The following is an 8657-nucleotide window of genomic DNA, read 5'->3' on the forward strand; positions in this document are numbered from 1 at the left end:
TGAAGGTCACGCAAATATTTAACTTGATGATTATTAAGGAATGGAACACTCAGGTAGGACAATAGTAAGACTCACAGATCAATCAGATTTTGCCCTTGGTTCAGACAATAAGTGACAATAAGCGCAACACAACAAAGTGTTTTATTTTTTTGTTACAATGAAATGAGCTAAATAAAGCCTGTTCGATTTGATTGCCTGACCCAACAGCCATTTTCTCAGTCATAACAACTGCAGCTGCAAAAACATACTTATCATTCTCTGGTTCTATCCACTCAGTTGCTACGGTGAATAGTGACTTGCCTCTGGCCTACCAGGTCTTGTCAGAGAGAAGCACCTCCGCTCCCAGTATGTTTAAATATTTGCACACTATATTTTCAAATATTTAATACAGTTTTATGGATTTGCCAAAACAGTCTACAAGCATCTTTGGAAGGTTTTGTAAAGATACTTCGATTGGTCAAGTAAATAATGCAAATATTAATTTTTACCAATTTTATTTTACTAATTTCAATTTTTATGGAACATAAATAATTGGCAACAGCAAACATAGCAATAAAATTATTGACAAAGATCTCTGTGAGAAATTCATATTTAATGTTTAAAGGCTCCTATTGTATAGATGTCACACAGATGTTTAGACATTAAAATGGTGCTGGCAGTCAAAGAGCATTTCTAAGTTTATTCACACCACTGATCGCCACTATATGTAAAATGATTGCTTTGCTAGAGACCTGTTTATCCAGTGCATCAACTATTTACCTCTTTTACAAAGTTGTTATTTATTGTGAACAATATATTTTATGTGTTTTCAGTCTTGGCTCTAGTTACCTGAAGGAACAGTTGTAAGTCAACTACATGCTTAGCAATATCTATAAACGTTGTAGAAAATTGCAAGTTTTGGTTAGTTCATTCCGGCATCGACGCAGAATAGAATAAAAATGATGACTTTGATGACTCTAGTTTTTCTTATACAATTGTACTATTACATTCATTCCATTGAAAATACATGTTTGTAGTCTTTGCTTTGGTTACCTAAATGAATAACTATTAGTCACCGATGTGCTTAGTGTGATGGAAACGTATGTTGCCATCTCCTTTTTTCTTTATATCATTTGGAGTTGTATTCTCTTTTTCATTTATGTAACCACGCCCCTAAAGGAGGCTGGCCTTTGCTACCTTATTTGCATATTCAGCTGTATTTAAGGCAGAGCCTCGGCTCATTTACGTTGTTCAATATATGCCTTGCATTTGGAACCATACTCTTCTGTTACTTGCGCAATAGCAGAACCACACCGAGCACTTACTTTACTCCAAGACTCAGTCTATGGACTGTGCTTTGGGAGTAAAGCCACAGAAACACTGTCGACCCCGTCGACCTCAGGTCGACCTTGTCGAACTAGTATAGTACCACTCAGGGAGCAATTCCTGTTGTAAGGTGGTTGATGTGGACCGGTGGTGTAAGTCGACCTAGTCGCCTCCGCGTGCTGGTCACGGGCAACCCTTACACAGCCCCTGTGAAGAGTGAATGCAGACCGGTAGAGTAAGCCGACCTAGTCGCCTCTACGTGTTGGTCGCAGGATCCAACACACTGGTGGCAGCAGTGGGATTTGACCACGGACTTCTAAGATAACCCTTGTAACCATGCCAAGCAGCCGACGGAGTGCTACCAGAGATCTGGCTGAGGCAGAGTTACACCATGTCGACCAGATTGGTCAACTGACAGAGGCTATTACTAGAGCCTTAAAAATACTTAAGAAGGAAGCTAGCTTCAAGCCACCGAAGTTCGATGGGAGTGAAGATGTAGAGTTGTTCATCTCCCAGTTCGAGGAGGTTGCGGAAGCTAATGAGTGGAGTGAGAAGGCCACTCTCCTCCACCTGCGTGAGACATTGAAGGAGGGAGCCAGAAGCTGTAGTCGAGGAGACTCGCCTGCCTCCATCTTCTCGGCTTTACGCACAAAGTACGGGCTCTCCCGAGAGAGGCTAAGAGTAGGCTCCACCTCAAGAGGGAACCAAAGACGAGCCTCCAAAAACACGCAACAGAAATGGAGCGTCTGGTGAAGATAGCATACGCTGACCTTCCAGACTCCTACCAATTCAGTATGGCCATGGATGCGTTTTCCCTGACCCTGGGAAACACGCCCCTCCAACGCCATCTTTTGGCAATGAAGGCCCAGAGCTTGGAGGAAGCAGTGCAGGCAGGGAATGAGTTCCTGCAAATTCAGCCCACTCTTCCTTGGCCTGGTGCCCGACCCATAATAATGACAGTGGAGGAGGAGGAGGCTACCCCTGCTACAGTCGCCCCCGTTCACTCGGATCCCCCATCAGCCACCCTGAATGACGTCCTGATGGCTATAAAAGGATTAGCGGATGAACTAAGGGAAGGAAATCTGTTGGGACGACGGGGAGTGGAGAAAAGGGGACCAAATTGTTGGGGTTGTGGCCAGACAGGGCACACCCAACGCTGGTGCCCTCAAGTCTCCCAAGGACGACCACCTCAAGCCATGAAGTCGGGAAACGGTTCCCATCCACAGCAGTAGGGGGAAGTACTGACTGTGGATCGAATATACCCCTGCAAGGCCAGTGGCAACGGCCACGACGGACTAGGCGACACAGGCTCCCCCCCTGCTCGCCACCGGTCCCCTTGCATAACCAGTATCAACCCTTACCTGAGTGTGCAGGTCTCCCATCCTCAGAAGCCAAGGAAGAAACGTACGTCTGGCCAAAGCCGTCTCGGCCTTCCAAAAAAGGCCCCCAGAGAATGAGCAAAGCCAGACGAACTCACGGAGATGAATCATGGAAGCCGCATAATAGCAGCTATTTTTTGCCAGGTCGCATCGGAGGTCAGCAAGTCCAGTTTCTCGTGGACACCGGATGCACCTCTAATCTGTTGGGACGACATGTCTTTGAGCGCTTACCCAAGGATGTCAAAAGCCAATTAGAGGTTCGGGAAGACTATGGACGGATGGCAGATGGTACCCGGCTGCAGTTTCACAGACTCATCACTCTCCCAGTCAGAGTCAGGAGTGTCCAGGTTACTGTATCTCTCGTGGTGTGTGCCTTGAAGGAGGACGCCATCCTGGGCATGCCCTTCTTGGTCGACCACCCCTGTGAGATGAACTTTCAGCAACCCACGTTGGTGTTAAATGGGCAGAAGTTGACTTGCACTGACCGAGAGGGTCGACCTCTGACAAGTGGAGTTCAAATAATGCGAGCCACAACGCTTCCCCCTCGAACCGAGGTCCTGGTTGCCGGACGTCTCACGTCCTCATCCTATCAACCAGTCGGGTTAATCGAGGGAATAAGAAACGGTTATATAGTGGCCGCCAGCCTACATCAACCCGGTGAGAAGGGGAGAGTGGCCATCCGCTGCATGAATCACACCGACCATCCAGTCAGCGTGACGGCAGGGACGGTCGTGGGACAATACACTGGAGTCGGGCCGGACGAAATAGGGGTCCCCTGGACAGCGAGAGGAGAGGCCGAGATTTCTAAGGAACCTCCCCCTTCTGCTTCCAGCGTACCTCCCCACATGCTGGACTTGCTCCAACAGGCGGCGCCACATTGCTCGTCCCCTACCGAGCACCGAAGGATGGAAGACCTTTTGGTCCGTTATGCGGATGTGTTCAGCCAAGGAAGCGAGGACGTGGGACGTGACTTCTTATTTTTTAACCTGCATGCAGCTGGCCAACGATTTTTCGGCCAGTTCACAAATGATTTTTGAGTTTAGAAGATTCAATTGGCAGGCTTCTGCCACAATGTTTCCACAATAAGTTTCCACTACAATCCAAACTTACTTTTTTGTGCCTTCTAGTGTGTAAAACGTTCACAGCTTATCAATTAAGAAAAGTGTGTTTTGGATTTTTATTGATAAAGTTACGCAAGACTGTGAGTAATCATTCAATACAGCAAATAAAATTACCTACACAATGATATATTATAGATTCAGCCCCAGCTAACAAACTTAGAGATTAAGCACAAGGAAGCGAGGACGAGGACGTACCACCCTGGTACAGCACGAGATCCCCCTCCTTCCAGAGGCGCAACCCATCCGTCAACACCCATATCGAGTAGGACACGAGAAAGAAGCCGAAATCGAGCGACAGGTTTCGGCCCTGGAGAAACAAGGCATGATTGAGCCCGCTCACGGGGCCTGGAGCTCTCCGGTGGTCTTGGTGAGGAAGAAGGACGGGGTGTGGCGATTGTGTGTAGACTATAGAAAACTCAATAGTGTCACTCGCCAGGACGCCTACTCCCTCCCCCGGATTGACGAGAGTTTGGACGCCTTGTCCGGCAGCAGGTTTTTCAGTACCTTGGACATGATGAGCGGATACTGGCAGGTACCTCTCTCCGCCAAGGCCCAGGAACGGTCAGCGTTCGCCACACGCAGTGGGTTATGGAGGTGGAAGGTGCTCCCCTTTGGACTGACCTCCGTCCCGGCTACCTTCCAGCGGCTAATGGAACGCGTCCTCCAAGGGCTACACTAGAAAACCTTGCTGTTGTACCTGGACGACATCATCGTCATGTCGGCAGACTTCTCTAGTCATGTAACTAGGCTGGCAGAGGTGTTGGAGCAATTGAGACAGGCCGGGCTGAAACTAAAGCCCTCTAAATGCAGTCTGTTCCAGACCCAAGTTAAGTACCTGGGCCACATAGTCAGCGACACTGGAGTGGCTACCGACCCTGAGAAGATTCAGGCCATCAGTGGATGGGCAGCACCCCAGGATGTGACGCAGTTAAGGTCATACTTGGGTACCACTGGGTACTATCACCGATACGTACCTGACTACGCCTCGATCGCCAAACCTCTCACCTTGTTGACAAGCGAAGGGGTCCCCTGGAAGTGGGAGGAAGAGGAACAGGAAGCTTTCCTTAGGCTCAAGTGGTCACTGACGCACGCTCCAGTACTGGCATATCCCGATCCCTCCTTGCCCTACGTGCTCGATACCGATGCTAGTAACGTAGGGACCGGGGCTGTGCTATTCCAGGTCCAGCAAGGCAAGGAGCGACCTATAGCCTACTATAGCAAGACCCTCTCCTCCGCCGAACGCAACTACTGCGTGACTAGAAGAGAGCTGCTGGCAGTTGTGCTGGCTGTCCGACATTTCCGGCCCTACCTATATGGCAGAGAATTTACGATCCGGACCGATCATGCCTCCTTGGTTTGGTTGCACCGGAGGAAGGAACCCTCTTGCCAAGTGGCCCGGTGGCTGGAGAGCCTGGCCGAGCACAAGTACCGAATTATCCATCGAAAAGGTGTTAAGCACGGTAACGCCGATGGATTGAGTCGACGACAGTGCATCGACTGCCGGCAGTGTGCTGCCATTGAGAAGCGGGATCAGGGGCCAACTAGGTCACAAGTGTGTGACTCTCTAGTAACCCCAGGAACAAATTGGGAAACTACTGTACCGGTGGACCAGGTTCCGGTACAGCCACCAAGAGGTACAGGAACACCCAGGCCCAACGCCCGCCAGTTGGATGAAGACGAATGGCCTCGACTACCCAGCAGCGGACATGCCTCAAGGCCCGGCCTCCCGATTCCCACACCAGCCAGCCCAGTTCCAGTACGGCTGCCAGGCGGTGCGGGGTCACCAGGAGTGTTGGACGACCCTCCCAGAAGGCTTCAAAACCCTCGGTCACGGGTCATCCAGATGGCAGGTGAAACCGGAGTCGTTGAGGGAGCTGGTGAAAGCACGGTCCCAAAGGTCCCAGAACGGTTGACAGTGGTGCAGACTTCGCTAGATGAAGTACGGGCATTACAACAGAGACCCGCTACCGACCTAGGAATAATTTACCAGGCCGTCAGGAACCGGAAGAGAATAGAAGAGGCCGTGCTGCAAGTAGGCAGCCCCGAGCTGCAGCGATTGGCCCGGATGTTCCACCAGCTCCAGCTCGACGAGTCAGGTGTATTGACCCTTCATCTCATTCAGAATGGGCGAGAAAGGGTGGTGGTGGTATGCCCGCAAACGCTGAGACAGGAAATCCTGTGGAAAGCCCACGAACAAACGCACTGCGGTGTGGAGAGGACCCTGAAACGCGTCCAACTGGACTGGTACTGGCCGGGCATGACTGGAGATATCCGGAGGGCAGTTCTCTCTTGTGAAGTTTGCCAGAGGGCCAAGACGGGGAAAGGCCGGACCTCCGGGAACAGACAACGGCTGTACGCCGGGAGGCCATGGCAACGCCTAGCCGTAAACTTGGTGGGACCCCTACCTCAGACCCCTCGAGGAAATAGCTGGGTGTTGGTGCTCACTGACCATTTCACACGGTGGTCAGATGCCTTAGCCATCCCCGACGCTACAGCCCCAATGGTAGCTCAGGTCTTGGACGAGAGAATATTCAGTCTTATATTCGGTCTGCCCGAAATTATCCACACCGACCAGGGGAGCCAATTCGAGTCCTCTTTATTCCAAGAGCTATGTGACTTGTGAGGAGTCGACAAATCTAGGACCACTCCGTACCACCCCGAAGGGAATGGTGTGGTTGAAAGAAATAATCGCGTACTGGGTGACTCCCTACGAGCCCTCTTACTGGGCAGAGGACAAGAAGATTGGGATCAGTTACTGCCACAAATCATGCGGACGCTGCGAGGTTTACCGCACTCCGCCACTAAGGAAACACCCAATAACTTGATGTTGGGTCGAGAGCTTCGTCTTCCTGACCAGTTGCTGTATGGAAACAGGCTGGAATCATTTACAAGCATACACGAGTATGTCCAGACTGTTCACGACCGGTTGATGCAAGCCCATACTCTCCTCCGAGATAGACAGAAGGAAATTGTGTCAACCGATGTGAGAGAGCCTCCGCTATTCAATGAGGGTGACCTCGTATGGTTACTAAGCAAGCAGCGGAGAAAAGGGGAAAATCCAAAATTAGCGGCCAAGTATGTGGGACCCTATCGCGTACTAAGGAGTCACGAAAATCATACCTACGAAATAGAAAGGTATGGACAGCGATCCACTCAAGCTGAAGGAATGATAAGGCTCTGTCGCCCTAGTCCGGTGCAACAAGGACGAGCCCCAGTTGAAGTCGAGCCTGCCCGACGTCCTAACATGAGAGGTCACCCCCGGAGACGAGTCTCACGAGGAAACAATAATCCGGATGCCGTTATTCTAGAATCACTCCTGCCTAGCCGACTAATGGAGTTACCAATACTCCAATCGCCGGGAAGATTGGAATCACTTCGGTTTCCCGGCGAAGATTCCTTGGTCTCTCCAGGGGAACGCAACCCTAACTCGAGGCTGACCCCGACCCTGGCTGCGGATTGACGACCGAGGAGGCAAGAACCACGGGAAATATAGGAGCCCAGACTAGTAACACCGGGGCTGGGAACACATCACGGCCCCAACGAATAAGAAAGCCTCCTGCGTATTTAGCCGACTATGATACCAGCGCCGTCCAATCAGGAGAAGCCACCGGAGGTCAAGGTCAGAGGGCGGCCATCTTGGACACCAGAGAGAGCGCGCTCATTGCTTGCTGTCAACTCGAAGCGTATACATCTGCACCTCCTCTAACTATGGAAGTAACGAAAGAGACAGTAAAGAAGGCTTCTCCAATCATCGGAGCCTTGCCGCTATTATCCGAATTGATCATTCCACTGGAGCTCCACCCAGCTCCTAACGAAACCCTGGACGACACGGAGTCAGACTCAGTGAAAGAGGATTCCTCTCCACTCTCCCACCTGCCGACCAAGTGGGTCTCTGAAGAGACGGCCAGGAAGATCTTAAGATTATGCCGGGAAAATGGTGTTAACTGCCCACTGTGTCAGCAGCTATTGTCTACCCCCCGACGGCGCCGGATACATATCGCGCAGCATATCACTAGATTTTTTTGTAAATGTGGGAGGAATTCCACTTCCCGAGACACTATCGCGAAACATCAGTCACGAATCAGAGATGCGGAGACACGAAAAGCCCACGGCAGAAAGGGCATCACTATTTATGAAGTCGACCGCACTAGTTACCCCGCATGGAGCCAGAAGGTCCAACTGACTAACCCCCCGGCATTCGAAAAACCCACACCCTACGGGCCAGTTAAAGCAAAGCCGCCTGTGCGAAGAGGGCCCCAGGCGCCCTTTCCCTCTCCCCCGAAGAAAAAGTGGTGTAGTCCGCTCAACGTAGAGCGGCCGATCCCAGCTCCCAGGAAACTAACCACGGTCGGAAGCGTCCAGAGCCGACTGGGGGATATTCGACCCCGAGTCACGGTGGACGTCCTGCGGGAAGAGGCCTCCAATCTCAGACGGACGGCTCGCCGTCTAGAAGACCTGGCGAACCGAATGTCGACCCCATAGAAGATGCGACCGAAAGACATTGTTTATCCCTATTTTTCTTGGTATGTTTTAGTTAGTTGGTGTTCTCTCATATTATTTTATTTTTCTTTTCTTTTTGGTATGTTTTAGTTAGTTGGTGTTCTCTCATATTATATTATTTTTTTTTTCTTTTTGGTTTGTTTTATATAGCCGATGGTCGTCTATAGGGGCGGCGTGTGTGATGGAAACGTATGTTGCCATCTCCTTTTTTCTTTATATCATTTGGAGTTGTATTCTCTTTTTCATTTATGTAACCACGCCCCTAAAGGAGGCTGGCCTTTGCTACCTTATTTGCATATTCAGCTGTATTTAAGGCAGAGCCTCGGCTCATTTACGTTGTTCAATATATGCC

Source organism: Watersipora subatra, chromosome 5 (genome assembly GCF_963576615.1).
Source record: "Watersipora subatra chromosome 5, tzWatSuba1.1, whole genome shotgun sequence".
Lineage (NCBI taxonomy): Eukaryota > Metazoa > Bryozoa > Gymnolaemata > Cheilostomatida > Watersiporidae > Watersipora > Watersipora subatra.